The 18,691-nt window shown below is 39.1% G+C and overlaps 1 protein-coding gene across 8 annotated transcripts in view; it reads right to left on the reverse strand.

The window, feature by feature from the left end:
* Positions 1-18,691, reverse strand: part of Ralgapa1 (Ral GTPase activating protein catalytic subunit alpha 1) — a 245,380-nt gene that overhangs the window by 225,858 nt on the left and 831 nt on the right. The gene's annotated exons all lie outside the window — the stretch shown is intronic.

Here is an 18,691-nt window from a genome sequence, read left to right on the forward strand (position 1 = left end):
CATCATTGAGGCCCTCTCAGCAGCAGTGAAGAATTTCAACAGCCCAGACGATAATCAACAAACAGGCCAGCCAGTTGGCAAACCTTCTATCTCCACCCAGCTCTCCTTCTCTATCTATCCCCTCTGTGTTTAGTTCTCGGTGATAATAAAGATTATGATGATAAATAAAAAACCTCTAACACATTATTGAAAGAAATAAATGAAAACCAAAACAAATCGTAATTTATTATTGTGAAAACAGCAGAAGTTCCCAAATATACGTAGAGTCAGTGAAATCCCAATGCAAATCCACAACACTCTTTTACCAAAATTGACAAGCTGATCCTTTAATTTGTAGAAAACACAAAGATTCTAAAATACTTGTAACAAATCTTAAAAAACAAAGCTGAGGAACTAAGAGTAGGCAAAACTGGTCTAAGTGAAGGAAAAACATAGAGATTAATGAACCAGAAACAAATCCTTTTACTGGTCAACTACTTTTGACAAGGGTGCCAAAACAACTCAATGGAGAAAAGTACTTATTTACAAACAATGGTGTGCAGACAACCGGATGTACATATGCAACAAAACAAAGTACGACCTCTACCTCATACCATATGTAAAATAAAAACTCAAAAAGGACAGATGTGAATATAAGTATAAAATTCATCGAAGAAAACAATCCTGGGCTAGAAATCATTTCTCAGAACACTAAAAGGACAAGCAATGAAAGAAAAACTAGTAGAAGGTGGCACAGAGGAACAGCCTTTGCAATACATGCGCTGGGTCTGATTCCCAACACTACTGAAAGGAAAAGAGAGGCAGAGGCAGACGGATCTCTGTGAGTTTGAGACCAGCCTGATCTACAAAGTGAGTCCAGGACAGCCAAGGTTACACAGAGAAACCCTAAAAACAAAACAAAACAAATACACAAAACAAAACACAGTTAAAATGGGTAGAATATCTGAATAAGACATTTCTTCACCGATATATACAATAGCCAATAAAAATATGAACATAGAACAATGCTTGTTATCATTAGCCACCAAGGAAAAACACCAAAACCAAAACGAAGGTTTGGGAGTATGGCTTTACAGTAGAGCACTGACGCAGCATGCATGAGGTCCCAGCTTCACTCTCCAGCACAAAGGGGAAGAGGCACCACTATCGACTACACAGCTATAATCTGACTGGACATAAAACAGGAGTTGGCAAAGATGTGGTAACTTTGAATTATGCATTGCTGCTACGACTATAAATAATGTAGCTGTTTGAGAAAATGAGTTGGAAAGCTTTTAAAAATGTTAAAGAACTACCACATGACCCAGAAAGTTCATTACTAGGATACATGCTACCAAATAATCATAGCATGCATCATCATTCATAACTGTCAAACACTGCAAACAACTTAAATGTCCAAAAACTGATGAACAGATAGACAAAATATAGTACATTCATACAACAAATATCATGTACTCATGAAAAAAAATGTAGTGTTTAGAACATTGTGCTAAGTAAAAGAAGCCAAACACAGAGGGACAATACATGCTCTATTCTGTTTGCATAAGCCATCCAGAACCACAGAGATGGAGAGTAATTAATAGCTGTTCGGAGAACCAAATAGAAAGGACAGAACTGCTAACAGGTGCAAGTTCCTTCTGCTTCTTTCTTCTTTTGATGGTCTCTTCTAACTCTAACATTCAATTCCTTAGCATCCCAATCTGTGAAACCTGTGTCATCCTACTTTGCTAAATGAATGAGTGCTTCCTGACCAACTATGACTATAGTATTACTCTGCAATGAAAAATAAGGAAATCATGAAATTTGCAGGTAAATGGTGGGACCTGGAAAGGATCATGCTGAGTGAGCTGTCCCAGAAGCAGAAAGACACACACGGTATATGCTCACTCATATAGACATATAACATAGGATAAACCTACTAAAATCTGTACATCTAAAGAAACTAATCAAGACAGAGGACCCTGACTAAAATGCTCAAATCCCATCCCGAAAGGCAAAGAGGATGGACATCAGAAGAAGAAGAAAACAGGAAACAACCTAGAAACCTGCGACAGAGGGCCTCTGAAAGGCTCTACCCTGCAGACTATCAAAGCAGATGCTGAGACTTATGGCCATCTGTTGGGCAGAGTGCATGGAATCTTATGTAAGATGTGGAAAATAGTAAGAGCTGGAGAGGACAGGAACCCCACAAGGAGAGCAACAGAACCAGAAAACTTGAACATAGGGAACTTCCCAGAGACTCATACTCCAACCAAGTACCATGCATGGAGATAACCTAGAACCCCTGAACAGATGTAGCCATGGCAGTTCAGTCTCCTAGTGGGTTACATAGTAATGGGGACAGGGACTGCCTCTGACATAAACTGATTGGCCTGCTCTTTGATCACCTCCCCCTGAGGGGGGAGCAGCCTAACCAGGCCACAGAAGATGACAATGCAGCCACTCCTGATGAGATCTGATAGACTAAGATCAGAAGGAAGGAGAGGAGGACCTCCCTTATCAGCGGACTTGGGGAGGGGCATGCGTGAAGAAGGGAAAGGGAGGGTAGGGAGGGGCTTATGGGGGGATACAAAGTGAATAAAGTGTAATTAATAAAATAATGAGGTTTTCAGAGTAATCAAAATAAAGTAATATTAATATTTTACAACCAGCTTTACACATCCAAAATAATTATCTCAGTTCACAAAATCATTCCTCTAGCAGTGAAAATATTCTTCTGGATACTGAAGAGATTAGGCATACACCTTTTAGGAGTTTAAAGTCCAAAACAGCCAACAACATATAGCCAACATACTTAATAAATGCCAAGTCTTCACACAATACAATTACTTTAAAACAAATAAAGTGTTTGTATATTTGAAATTTTGTGTATATGTTTGTACATCTAAATATAAAGACTTGTATAATGTGAAAAGTACACGGACTGTTCTACGCTCTACACTCCAGGGGATGAGACGAGTGCAATAATTGCACGTTTGGATGTTACGGCATTGTCCAAGTCGGGTGAGCTCTGAGCACACTCCACTTTACCGTCTGCCTGGCTGCAGATCTGTGGCGGCCACCAGGACACGCGCACCAGTTTACAGACCTAACTGGTGTTCCAGCAACATTAACTATGGAAACAATGATACTGTTTTAGTGTATAGGCTGAGCAGAAAATTTCTCATGAAAATTTACCAACAACACTAGGAGATTTTTAAAAAGAATAATGGCATCAAATAAATAGCATCATCGCCACTTAAATCTTCATGAAAACCTTTTACAAATCTCACAAAATATCTCTACACAGTATCACCCACTACACCAATTCTTCTATTCACTTTGTGATTAAATTGAAAAGCTGAAGCTGAAGCCTGATGCTTTGTTTAAACCTTCAAGGAGTACTGGCCAACTATTTTGCTGCATTCATGTCTGTGTCACTACCTTTACCCAAACTGCTGCTCCTTAATGTATATATACTGAATTCTCATTATCTTTCAAGGCATAGCTCAAATGCCCCCATCCCTATGAAGGTAATATTTTAGATAATACTTCCCTTTTATGTGCATAGCATGTTTCACATCTGGCATATGACTCTACGTTGCCATGCCATCACTTCTAGTCCTCTAAACTGCCCACAGCATGGCTGTGTAGGTCCATCGTTTTTAAACTTTCAAAGAAGTATAGATGGCTATGTTTCTTAAACTTGTTTGAAGAGAAATGGCATGTTTATTATTTTTTAAAAGGCTTACACTAACAACCTAGTTTCTTCTAGAAAGTCCTAAGAACATTTGATAGATGCGGAGGAACCTTAAAAGAATTCAGACAAAAACAACAAATTCCAATCAAACACGCCACTTTACTCTGGCTATTCTATCCTAGGTTTGGGTGAAGGGAAGGTAACCATTGTGTGGTTCCTTACATTATCTGAAATAAAACACCAATAGTCAACTTTATAACCTTTGTTTTCTAACAGAAACTCATCATTTTCTAAATTGCTAATTTTTGCCAGACATGTAGGGCTCATTTCTTCTTTAAAAACAAATTCTATTACTTGACTGAGTAGGATGTAACATCTAGTCTTGTGTTTGCTTGGCCAGAACCCAGTTCTTGAAAGTTCTAGGTTAAGTGTTCTAACTTGAGCTATGAGCATAGCTTTCTGATTTAATTTTATCATACTTAAGGGTCCAATTAAACTTTGAAAAATGCTTTAAACTCTCCTATAAGCTTTGTGGTTCAAATGTAATTTTTGTGCATTCTCTAACCGTGTTTGAGGTGTTGTGATAATAATTTCATGGACAGATAAACTAAAGATTGAAAGTATTAAGTAATAATCAACTGAAATGAGAATATAGTCTTGACTTTCTCTTCCTATCTATTTGGTCTTCAAGTGTCCTCAGTGATTATTATCTACCACATGAGGCTATTACAGGAACTAAGTAATACATGTAAAATACACAGTCTAAAGTCTGTCAGATACTAAGTAATTAAAAATACTATTATTATCAATATATGTCAGCTGCTTTTCTATAAAAACATTCAGTCTAAAAACTCACCAAGAACATAGATGGATGGGACTACCAGACAAATTCTTTATAGTCACATGAAAACTTACTCAGTAATTATTAATGACTGGACATACAATTCAGAAGGACAGCATGTGTTAACATGTGTAAAGTCTCAGCATGCTTTCCATCAAAAAAATTCTAATAAATCCTTAGAAATATAATATTCAAATGGAGGCACAGAGCTAAATTCTAAAATCAATCTGCAAATTATTATTACTATCTGGACTTTTCAAATTTTAGGGTGTTTTGTTTGTTTTTCTGGCACTGAGGCCTGAACCCAGGGCTTGGTATCCTGGGTTCAGGCCTCATGATATACTGGCACTCAATATCTGACGTCCAAATTTTTAAAAATACTTTCTTCTTCAATTTCATCTAAACATTCATTTCATCAACAAGCACCTTCTGTAAGAAATGTTACAGTCATCCTTTGGAGGAAGGATGTGAAACTGCAGGGCAGGTGTGTGTGCACATTTGCCTATTTTTCTACATTATACAACACAGACTTTAGATTTCTTTAATATAAAACACAGACTTTAGATTCTGAATCAAGATCTTTTACACAGGTATTTTAAACAACCCCAACTTTTTCTGATCAGAATACTGACTTCCATGATTCTTCTACCACTGCCAATTGAATATTTACAAAACAGTACTGCTCTCTTCATATTTAACGTATCCACTCAAGAACTGAACAGTATTACTGAATACCTATTATAGAGCAAGCCACCACACTGAATTTAGTGATATACAAGTGTTTCTATGTTCAGTAAAGACTTAAGGCATTCCTTAGGCATGCAAATAATATTGTCACCAAAGAATCAATTCAGGAGAACTAAATAAGCATAGTGTATGAAAGCATCATGGCAGCTCCTATGCTAGCATACCCAGAAAGACTTGTCAGAAGCTGAGTGTACCTTCCCCCGAAAGTTGCAAAAGTTAAAGCTTTCTGGTGGTAAAAGTGATAGGAAGGCAGACAGGTACAGCAAGTATTATTAGCAAGGGACAGTGCAGTGACTTCTGGTTTGCTACTACAGAGTAACATGCCACAGAGTCGTAACTAGGGGTAAAACGGGAAGGCAATGTGGAAGAGAAATCTTAGGACACCTGATGGAATTTAAAGTACAGGGGGTCTTTCAAGTGAAGAGACTGCCTTTTAGATTTGGAAAACAGGTCAGAGCTAAAACCTGGAGTGTGGATGCCAGTCATCAACAGTAAATCTATGAGCATTTGAGGCCAAGAGCAATTTATTATAGGCAGAAGAGATTGTAAACAGAACATGAAAAACACTAACACTGAGGGGACTATTTGGCTATAGAAGAAAAGTCTGCAAAAACGTAATCAATGAAATGAAATGGACTGGTCTTGGTGCCTCCCCGGCACTCGGGAGGCAAAAGCAAGGGGATCCTGTGAGCCTGGTCTACATGGTGAGATCCAGGACAGCCATGAGCCACAGAGAAACCCTTTCTCAAACACACACACACACACACACACACACACACACACACACATGCGCACATGCATGAACAACCAGAAGGTGGAGAACTCAGAGCACTGAGTGTTTGAAGAACAATGTGAACAAGCAGCGTGTATCCCCAACCATGGAGTATTTTCAAATGAATGCCTAAGTGTAAAAGAAGCATAAAAGTAGGACGACAAACACAGGGTGCTAGCTAGCCTCCTCATCCATGAGAAAATGTTACCCATTAAAATACAATACAAAGAAATCTGACAACAAGGAGAGAATTGAGACTCAGATGAGTTTTAACCGAATATTCCTTTGCTTTTTATGGTTCAACTGTATCACTCAGTTGGAACAGTAAGATCAAATAATTTCAGTATTTTAAACACAGGCCAAAAATTTTGACCTTCATCGTCCTGACAATGAGGGTCCATGAAAGATCTGAGAATAGTTGCTGTGTGACCTATAATAATGTACTATATATACTACAGAAAGACGACGACAGCACCATATGAAAATTCAGAACGGAAGAAACCAACTAGTAAACTGTTGCAAATTAAGTGCCAAAGAGTAAATATTTAAAACGAATGATAGTAAGAACAGACCAAGTGAACAGGATGGGACTGGGAGATGGCTCAGCTGAAAAAGTGCACAAGTATGACTACCTGAGTTTAGATCCCCAAAGCCCATGCAAAAAACCAGGGACTGTGCATCTATAATTCCAAAGCTGAAAAGTCAGAGACAAAAACATCCCTAGGGATTTTTGGTCAGCTAGTCCAGCCAATCAATGAACTCCAAAGCCAATTGAGAGCCCCTGATGAGAGAGAGAATGAATTTGTGATATCAGTCATGGATCTCTGATCTCCAACCTCCATATGCACATCTGTGCACCCCACCCTCGTGCACACATACAAAAAGCAGTATGTAGTTGAAGAGGCAATGTCAAAATGTCACCCACAGACCAGGCATGATAGCACATTCCTTTAATCCCAGAAGAGAGGCAAAAGGATCTCTGTGAGGTTAAAACAGGGAGTTTCAAGACAGCCAGGACTACGGCCAGGACTTTGTCTCAAGGGGGAAAAAAGTCCCATACATTTCAAACTAAATATAAATTTATCTTTTTCTACCTATCATTACATATAAGATTAATGTCTGTTGGAAGGTGTCTTCACTTACAAAAAATTTTAAAAAATTTAAAATTCATCTATTCTAGTTTCTCCAAGATCTATTTCTATAAAACGAATATTTCAACAAAAAGTACTATTATAATCAATATCTGAGTGCATACACATGACATACATAAATTTCAAATTAAATAAGAAAAGCGTTTCAAAGCCAGTCGCGGCGCAATGCTAGCCCCTGGGAGGGCAAGGCAGGAACATCTTAAACCCAAGGCAAGTGAGTGAAAGACACAGGGACAGAAAAATGAAGAAAAACAAAGAATTCTTGCTGTTCTAAAAACACCATAAACTTGTAACATCACCTTTCTCTTTTCAACTGAGCTATCGGGAAATTTAAGAACCAAATTCAATGACTTAGAGCTGTAATCAGCTCATCTCTAACCTGATAATGTTTCTTTTCTTCACACTGTGACTATTCAGTTTCTTTCTGGAGTTATTCTACACCTTATTCATTGCTTACGTGGATATAATACAATCCTTAATAAATGAAATACTAGTACAAAGATGGCTTTCTATATTTAAAACAGCTTGTTATATTAACTACATTAATCAGAGGGATGCTTGAATCTTTTACATTCCAAAGGCTTGGCATCCAGCTAAAGGCACTATTTTGGGCAGTTCTTGACACTTAGGAGGCAGGGCAAAGTGAAGAAGGTCAGTCTCTGCAAACAGATCCTCACCAGCGCCTTAGCCCCAGCCCGCTTTCAGTCTGTGGTGATGGGAGCTGCTGCCCTCTGCCACCAGCTACCACTTGCTATCTAAGAAGTTTCATGAACTCCACATCAAGAAATACGAAGAGAGCCTACTGGCTCACAACTCATGATGCAGGGAAAAAGTCTTCAAAGCAGCCACAGGACAGAAATACGTTCATACAGTATAACGTAAAAATGAAAAAGACTTATCAGAAACATTGCAAGCAAGGGAACAGGGAAGGCTTTGCCACTGCCAATGGGTCTAAGGCATTGGGGTCTTTGAACATGGCTGTGCCTATGTCAACAACTCAGGACTTCACCTGCTCCCTATATAACTCAGAATAAATGAATGAAGAAGGCAGGGTCAACCAAGTAATAGGAAATCCATTTTAAATATAGAGAGATAGCAGATTTAAAAGACGGGGAAATTTTTACCGTGCAACATAAATCAGATGAAAGCAAAAGAGGCCATATTAATGGCACAGTAGGGGCCAGGCGATGTCACAGAAAGTAAAAATGCTTGCTCTCCAAAACTGGTAACAAGTGTTGTATCTCTAGTGCCCATGTAAAGGTGGAAGAAGAGAACCAACTCCACAAAACAACCTCCATACAAGCACTGCAACATCACACACACATCATACACACAAAAAAATTTAAAAACAATATTACAGATTCTAGGGGGGGAAACTATTACTAATATAACAGGGCCCCAGACCCAGACCTTAGTAGATCCCCCAAACCCTTAGAACAACTGACATGATTTAAATACCATTCAGGCCATAAAACTCACCAGTAAATAATACCACCTGCCAAAAAGAAAACAAAGGCCCAATCCATCAAAGTCCATAGTTCTGGCAAAGTCTCTAACTGTACTAACCTTGCTTTTTGGCTTCTGGCTAACTATTGTCATTAACTTTCCTTTTTTTTTTAATACTTAAAGCCTGAGAATACACTGGGACCGGGACACCCAATCCAGTCACAGGCCACTTTCTTTGGTCAACCTATGCTCTAAGCAGACTCCTCTGGTGGCTACTCCACAGACACTAGTAATAAAGAGGCTGCTCCATAATGATAAAAGGGTCAATTTGTTTAAAAGAAACTTAACAAACCAGGTATGGTGGCACATATCGGCAATAGCATCTACTTTTGAGGTTTGAAGCAGAAGGATTACTTATGCCCATAAGTTCAAGGCCTGTTGGGGCAACATAGCAACTCTCTTTCTCAAGGAAAAAGAAAAAAAAGACAAATAAAAAAAAAAATCACAAACCTAACTGCCATACCAGATCTTAACTGCCATACCAGATCTTAAAAGGCCAAAATACAACTCTACCTAAAGTCAGGGACTGGAGAGAAGGTTTAACAACACTGGCTGCTCTTCAAAAGGACACTGGTTTACCTCCTAGATCCCACACGATAGTTCACCAATGCCTGCACCTCCAGTTCCAGTGGATCCAACATACTTGTCTGGCCTCCACCGGCACCAAGCATGAACATGATGCATATACATACATATAGGCACACATACATACACATAAAATCAAAATTAAATTTGACAATATGTATTTTTAAACCATTTAACCCACTAATAATATACATATTACCTTTTTAAACACACATGGAACAAAATAAATTAAATTCTAGACCATCAAAGAAATTTCAAATGATAAAATATTCTGATTGTAACAGAATTAAAGAAATAAATAAATCAGGACTGTTGAGATAGCTGAGGGGGTGAAGGTCCCAGCACCCACATGGCGGAAGGAGAGAGCCTTTCAAAAGCTGTCCTCTCACTGCCACATGAATGTTACACTATGTAAACACACAGACATGTACACACGCTGCACAATAAACATACTTCTTTTAAAAACCAGGAACAGAAAAAAAAAAATCAAGAAAATTCCAAAACTATCTGAAGTGAAAAACAGCACACTTGTGGATAACCCACGGATTAAAAAAGAACTCAAAAAGAAAGCACGAGGTGTTTTGGAACCACAATTGGGCATGTAGCTCGGAAGCAAAATGCAAGGCCTGGAGATCAAGTCCCAGGACAACCACCAAAAAGTACAGGAAAAAGAAAATCATAAAGGAAGAAAATCTAAAATGAGTGGCCTCAATTTAGGCTTTAAAAAGAAACAGGAAAAGAATACATTAATATAAACTAGTAAAAGAAAAACTCACACGGATCGGTCAGAAGTCAATCAACCAGATTATAGCAAAGTCAATAAAAACCGAAATACATTATTTTAGAACATTGTATCATGTAGCCTCTAACCTGGGTGAGTGATCAAGAAAAGAAAGAAATTCTAATATCAAGAATGAAAGGGTAAGAACTGAGGCAACCGCTCAGCTGATCAAGTACTGGCCATCATGCATGAGGACTTGGGATGGGTCCACCAGAACCCATGTAAAAAAGCTGGGGCAAAGGCAGGGCAGAGGCAGTAACAAAGACAAAAGAGCCCCAGGTGTTGCTGGGTAGCCAATCTAAAAAAACATGGTAGGTGGCAACTTAGGAGGAAACTTCAGTCAACCTCTGGCCTCCAGAGCACGTATGCACATATATGTTCACACGCAACACCTGGACACACACAAAGAAAGGGGATCACTATGGAGTCTACAGGTAGTAACGCATTAATAAAAGGATGTAAGTAACTTCACACCTGTAATTTGACAATTTAAATGAAATGAGGACATTTCTTGAATACAAATTACAACTTGCCAATGCTCACCTACGAAAAGGACAGCCTACCATGACTTCCAGGGCAGCCTGAGTTATAAATTCCAAGCTAGCAGTGGGCCAGTCTCAAAACAAGGGATTGTAGCTCAGTGCACGTGCTGCCAAGCCCGAATTGACCCCTGGAATCCATATGGTGGTACCACAGTGCACATGCACAAAATAATTAGATAAAAATGAGTTTTTTGGAGGAGGAGGAGTGGACAGGGAGAGAGAAGGGGAAATAGAGGAGGTAGGGAGTGGAGGGAGGAAAGGGAAAATTCAGTCATAACTTAAAAATAAAAACTGTATTTCTTTTTAAATCTACAAAAACAAAACAGTAATGATGATGGTGATAAATCATGGACTGGGATGTAGCTCAGTGATAGAGTACTTCCCAAGCATATTTAATACCTTGGTCTCTTATCTGCAGTACCAAAAAGAAAAAACTTGAAAAGGGGAGGGAACCCGTTCCACAATCAACGTGATTCAACACATGACTACACTTAAAAAAAGAAGAAGAATCTGTAATAACCAGAAAACTCCAAAGTTGACTCCTAATAAAGATTCTCAGCAAAGAAGGCCTGACAAGAAATTTTCTAACTTTGATATAAAAAGCATCTAATGTTTTTAAAAGACAAAACCAAGGCTGGGGAGATGGCTCAGTTGGCAAAGTGTCTGCTGCACAGCACGAGGACTGAGTTTGAATTCCTGGTACCTATGTAGAGCTCGCTGTGGTGGCTTACGTCTGTATCTAACCACTGGTGGGGAAGGGACAGTCCAAGAGCTTGCTGGCTGACCAGTCTAAGCAATCAGTGAGGTCTGGGTTCAGTGAGAGACACTCTTACAAAAATAAGGTAAAGACAGATAGACACCTGACGCGGACCTCTGGTCACACAAACACACACAAATATACACATGGATACATTATACATATAGACATTTTTTTAAAAAAGAAATGCTTAATAGAAGAATAAAAATTAATCCTATAATTAGTATCATATTACATGGTGAAAAATCAATTGCTTTTCCCCCTAAACTTGAGAACAAGGATGTACATTCACATCACTTTTCTCTCTTCTCTTCTGTCTTATAAAAAAAAAAAAAAAAACAAAACCCTCTATCAGAGCTTCTACCCAGTTCAAGAAGGAAAAAAAAAAGGAATAAAACACCCACATTGGTAAACTTGTACAACCACTTTGGAAATCAAGGCACTTTCTTAGACAATTAGGAATAGTGCTTCCTCAAGATGCAGCTCTACCACTCCTAGGCATATATCCAAAATATGCTCAAGTACACAACAAGGACATTTGCCATAAACCATGTTTATAGCAGCTTTATTCGTAATAGGCAGAACCTGGAAACAACCCAGATGTCCCTCAGTTGAGAAATGGATACAGAAATTGTAGTACGTTTACACAATGGAATACTACTCAGCAATTAAAAACAAGAAAATCATGAAATTTTCAGGCAAATGGTGGGATCTAAAGAAGATTATCCTGAGTGAGGTATTCCAGAAGCAGAAAGACACACATGGTATATACTCACTTATAAATGGATATTAGACATATAATATAGGATAAACATACTAAAATCTGTACACCTAAAGAAGCTAAGCAAGAAGGAGGATCCTGGGTAAAATGAGCAATCCTCACTCAGAAAGGCAAATTGGATGGACATTGGAAGAAGGAGAAAACAGGGAACAGGACAGGAGCCTACCACAGAGGGCTTCTGAAAGACTACCCAGTACGGTATCAAAGCGGATGCTGAGACTCACAGCCAAACTTTGGGCAGAGTGCAGGGAATCTTGTGAAAGAAGGGGGAGGTAGAAAGACCTGGAGGGTGCAGGAGCTCCACAAGGAGAGCAACAGAACCAAAAAATCTGGGCACAGGGGTCTTTTCTGAGACTGGTACTCCAACCAAGGTCCATGCATCGAGATAACCTAGAATCCTTGCACAGATGTAGCCCGTGGCAATCAGTATCCAAGTGGGTTGCCTAGTAAGGAGAACAGGGACTGTCTCTGACATGAACTCAGTGGCTGGCTCTGTGATCACCTCCCCCTGAGGGGAGAGCATCCTTACCAGGCCACAGAGGAACACAATGCAGCCAGTCCTGATGAGACCTGGTAGTCTAGGGTCAGATGGCCGGGGAGGAGAGCCTCCCCTATCAGTGGACTTAGAGAGGGATGTGGGAGGAGATGAGGGAGGAGGATGGGATTAGGAGGGAATAAGGGAGGGGGCTACAGCTGGGATACAAAGTGAAGAAACTGTAATTAATATGAAAAATTAAAATATAAATTTTAAAAAACACACCTACATTGAAGGGGTGGGGAAACCAATGGAATCCATCAAAGGCAGAAGCAGGTGCAAGGTGGAGATAGCTCGGTGAATAAGAATACTGGTTGATTTCTAGAGGACCTGGGTTTGATTTCCAGCACCAACATGGCTTACAACCATCTCTAACTTCAGTTCTAAGGGATCCAAAGTCCTTGTTGGCCTCCTCAGGCACCAAGCATCCAAGTGGCACACAAACATGCATGCGGGCAAACACTCATACACACAAAATAAAGATATGTTTAAAGTCAGTATTTCCCTAAACTACAACCAGAAATGAATACCAAGACAACATTTTGGAGGAGGTTTTTCTGCTTGTTTTGGTAGTTTTGTTGTTTGTTTGTTTGTTTGTTTGTTTTTTGAGAAGGAGTCTTACTCTCTATCCGTGGCTGGGTTGGAACTCAGATCTGCCTGCCTCTGCCTCCTGAGTGCTAGGATCAAAGGTATGTGCTGCTACCATGCCTGCCTAAGATAACATTCTATTAGAGCGTCAAAAGTAGAAAATATTAAGGGGTTAAGTATGATCAAAATCCATAAGACAATGAAAGCAATGGGACACTGCTGAGAAAATTAAAGAAGGCCTAAATAAACAGAGAAATACACTGGTTCATGACACAAAGTATTCAAATTATCTCCAAATTTCCCCAGACTCAAAACAGTCCCAGTCAAAATCCCAACGGGTTTCTGTTTTATTTAGAAATTGAGAAACTAACTTTTCTTTTTAAATGTTATTTTATGTGTATGGGTGTTTTGTCTGCATATGTCTGTGTACCATTTGCTGGTGTCTTCAGAGTCAATAAGAGAGAATTGGATCTCCTAGAAGTAGAGTAATAGATGGTTGTCAGCCACCATGTTGGTACTTGGAATCCAAGGTCCTCCAGAAGAAAAGCTAGTGCTCTTAACCTAACCACTAGCTTTCCCTCCAGCACCACTGTTTTTTGGAGGATCTCACACTATGTTGTGAGGCTAGGTTTGAAGCAGTAGCCTCACGCGAGATGAGACTGCAGGCATGTGCCACCATGGTGCACTTGGCTTAACAAGGTAATCTTAAACTCCCATAGAACTACAAATGCTCTGGCCCTTCAAAAGCACAAGCAACAACAAAGAGCACCTCTGAAAATAAGAAAAGTTGGAGAAAAAAACACTAAGTCTCAGGATTTATTTTAGTTACAATAATCAAAATATTGTGGCATTGGCACCAGCACAGATAAAACAAATCTCTGAAACAAAACAAGAGCCTGGAAATAGACCCACACATATTTAGACAACCAAGTTTTAACAAGAGCACAAGGGAAGTTCTGTGAAGTAGGACAAACAGAAGTTTGCAAACAACTGGATATCTATGTGTAAAGATGGGGAAGCACCCCATAACACACTTTATATCACATTTACAAGGTAAAGTAAATCGAAGATGAATCATGGACCCAAGGAAAACCTAAAACGATATCAATTTTAGAAGCATAAAAGAAAATATGTAACTGTGAGTTAGGCAAAGATTTTAGAGGACACCTTTCAAAAATTAGCATGAAAGAAAAAGTTAACATTTTTAATCAAGCCAAAGTTTTGGTCCTGCTGGGGATGAACCCCAAAGGTAGGCAAACACTCTTGCGTGAGCTTCATCCCAACACATAAATATTTAATCAAAATTAAGAATGCTGGGGGATGGAGAGTTGGCTCTGCAGTAAGAGCACTCACTGGCGGTTTGGGAGCACCAACTTGGCAGCTCACAAACATTGGTAATCCCAGTCCCAGGGGACCTGACACCTTCTCCTGGTCTGTGTGGGCACTGCATGTAATGGTACAGAAATATACATGCAGACAAAACATCCATAAAATCAAATAAAAATAAATTTTAAAAAAAGTTTTTAAAAGCAAAACTAAAAAATGTCTACTTCAATGAAAATACTGGGATTTAAGTTAAAAAAAACAAAAACAAAAAAACTTTTCTCTTTAAAAATGATTTTTCAAAAGGAAGAGAATGAAAAATGATAACCCACAACTGGCCAGAGCTGGAGGGTGGGGTTCTTGGCAAATCATTATGAGTTTCAGCTAACTTCAAACTTGCAACAATCTTCCTGCCTCAGACTGCCAAGTGCCCAGATTACTGGCGCCAGCTCCTGCACCTGGCTCGGCAATTTCTTTAATGTTAATATGCTACTGCCACATGATCCCTCCATTCCTTTCCATTCGAAATGAAAAGTGTGTCTATCCGAGCACACTCTGCAGCAGCTTCACTTGTGACAGCCCAAACAAGCCACTTGCTAATCAACAGCTAAGCTGAGAAGACTGTGGCCCAGCAGACTACTCAAGAACAAAAACACGAGCCACTGACACCAGACGGCAACATAGATGGACTTTAAAATAATGAGGCTGAGTAAAAGAAAACTGAAAACACTATATAGTAAAATTTCAGTTATAAACTATGTGATCTCATTGATATAACTCTACAAAATGCAGATTTGAAGAGCAGATTGGAACTTGTTCAGGGATGGACAGAAAGGCTTGAGCTGAGGAGAAAGGAAAGGAATAAGGGGAGCAAAAAGAACCTCAGGAGGTTAAAAACATATTCATAGCTGGGTATGGTGGCACACGCCTAGAATCCCAGCACATGGGAGGCAGAGGCTGGAAGATAGGTATCTGTGAGTTTGAGGCCAGCCTGGTCTACAAAGTGAGTCCATGACAACCAAGGCTACACTGAGAAACCCTGTCTCGAAAAACCAAAACAAACAAAACAACAACAAAAAGAACACATTCATTATCTTATGTATCTGGCTATAGGTTTTGTTGCTTAGTTTTGCCGGCAGTATTCAGGACTGAACCCAGGACCTCAAGTATGCTAGGCTAGCACTCTACCACAGAGCTACAGCCCCAGCCCTTTTTCAGTTACCTGTGCTGTGGAGAGGATAACTTCCGGGCCTGCGAAACAGTGCATGCTTTATTACTGAGCTACATGCCCAGGCCCTAGCTGTATTTATCTTGTTTGGTTAAGTCTAATGTTGACTTCATGAGGTACCGCAACGTTAAAACTACTAAAAAAAAATTTAATATGTGCAATTTTATTGGATGACAACTATACATTAATGAAGCTGTTAGAATAATCTAGCAATAATCTATTCTTAGCTAAATAAGCAGTTGTGTTTTTAAATTCAGATAACTAAACTTCCAACTTGACACTTTTAAGTACAAGCAAACTAACATTTCCAGAATATGCATAACATGCCAAGAACTATTCTACTCACTTTACATGTATTAACCTTACTATCATTCTCATTATTATTAACCCTTTCAGTTCCTACAAATCAAATATATGATATTGCTAAGCCAGCAGATTTGAAATCTAAATCCATCAAAGGAGAGTCTAATTTTTATTTTTTGAATCAGGGTCTGACTAACCTGGTACTTCCTATATACCTGTAGCCCAGAGTGTCTTAACTTGTAATCCTGCTGCCTTAGCATGGAAGGGCAGCACTACAGCTGGCTAAATTCTATAAATTTAACTGGAATTCTCACTACAGTTGAAACACATGCCAAGAGAAAGATTACCACCGGATATTTAACTTTTGTGTTTTTAACATAATCTTTTTTTTTTTAGAAGAAAATATCCCCCCCGCCCCCCCCCCCCCACACACACTTTGCTTGCTTTTTAATAGCATAAGGACTTTAAAAACAAAATGAAAGGCAGGCTGGAGAGGTAACTCAGTGCTTAAGAACACTGGCTGCTTTTCCAAAGGACCTAGAGGTTCAAGTCCCAGCACTCATGTTAGCTTACAACTATCTGTGATTCCAGTTCCAGAGGATCAAACACCCTCTTCTGGCTTCCTCTGGCATCAAAGCACACATGTAGTGCATGGACATCCATGCAGGCGGAACATCCATATATGTAAAAATAAACTATAGTTTTTAATGAAAAGTTCTGAAGAAGACATCTTAAGACTTTCAACTGGTGACCATTCTTATCGATCTCTGCCCTGTGAGTGGGCTACACAGAGGACCCACTAAAGCAGGTGATGCCAACAGAAGACATATCATGTCAGGAAATACTTTTTCTAAGGGGAGCTCATGTTTTATTACCTGGATGTACTATATTCTCCTATAAATACCTCCAGTAAACAGTGCTTTTGTATGCTTCTATGTAATTAGCAGACTAAGTAGTTTCTTCACTGTGTTTATTTAAAACCCTTATGTCCAAAAAACATAAATAGCTCTTCCAAATACAAAATAGTACGCCAATTGGCAACCTTGTCTATTTCTCCCACTCATTTTCTTAAAAATCATATTAATCTTCTTTTAAACAAAATAACTGTAACGATTAAATATTAAGGTGAAATGTTGCTGAGCAGCAAAGTGCCTGCTCACACACTTGAGCTCCTGATCAATTGCTAGCCCTGAGGCAGAGAGAACTGACAACCAAGCTTAGCATCTGTGGCTTCATCTATTAGTATGCATTATGACAAGGTCTCAGAACCCAGTATTCTGACACTTAGGACTTGAATATTGTACTGACAGATTTTTCTGTTCATTTAGCAGCATCTAGCATACTATAACAACTCCCACAGAAAAAGTGTTTCCAGATATGATCAACTGCCTGTTGTCGGCAAAATGTGTCTGTTTAGGCACCATGGTTCTACAACTACCTCAGCATGGGCTTCTCATGGGGCACAGGTCTGCAAGAATGTTCAACATTTCAAAGTCCTGAAAGACGTCTTCCCTAGTGATTTTCATTTTTAAAGAGTCCTTAAATTGATAAAGCAAAAAAGGGTTTGTTAGCTTTTTTAAGCATTCTACTTTCAAACTGAGGAAGCTAGGCCCTACAAAATATCCAGCATGTGTGATAGTAACACAGCTCGTGTTTCCGAGTTAGGAAACACACACACACTGACACACACACACAAACCACAAAAACCTCTATAACAAAGAAATATAAAGAAACCACTCCTTAACCAACCACGCAGTTAATTTAGGAAATCCCAACACCCTGTTGTAACTCAGCTTCACAGTTCTGCATTTACTTCAGGCTGCCGCTTGTCTCATGCGAGAGTCAGGTTCCACTGAGTGTCCAGTTTCAAATGGTCATCGTTTTGTAATACATCTACATTCACGATTACTTTGTCTCTGCCACGTCTTTTCAGACACGTCAGAATGAAAATAAAATGCTAAAAACTTATATAAATGGTTTACATAAACTGGATTTAACCGATTTCTCATTATGCCACAGGAGTAAGTACTTGTGATGAAGATTAGCTGTCATACATGTAGGAAGGTTGAAAACAAATTAGAGACACAAAACCTGGGTTTAATTTAGAACCCCATCAGCTTAGTAAAACCACGACTAGCCTTCAACTTTCTCATTTGTACAAAAAATAAAATAGCAATAGTATCTCTTTTTCTAGACACATTGCAAAGATGAATTATAAATTCGTGTGTGACACCTTTGGAGACAGTACAGCATCGCACAAACGGAGGGTATTATCAGTGGCACTGGTCACAACACAGTACAGAAATACGTCCCTGAAACAGAGGCCACACCACTAAACATGTAAGTCACTTTCCAAAATAGGCAGTCACTGGCAAAACGGCCTTGAGACGATCAACTGTGAATTGGAATCCAGACATCTGGGCTCAAACCTCAGTTATGCTATTATTCTCTACATGAACCCTAGCCGACTTTTATTTTTCATCTCAAATTTCTTCATCAAAAAAAAAAAAAAGAAAGAAAGAAAAATTTTTTAAGTACAGGAGCAAAAGTTCCACAGGTACACAGTTCGGCC

This window comes from Meriones unguiculatus, chromosome 7 (genome assembly GCF_030254825.1).
Source record: "Meriones unguiculatus strain TT.TT164.6M chromosome 7, Bangor_MerUng_6.1, whole genome shotgun sequence".
NCBI classification, from domain to species: Eukaryota; Metazoa; Chordata; class Mammalia; order Rodentia; family Muridae; genus Meriones; species Meriones unguiculatus.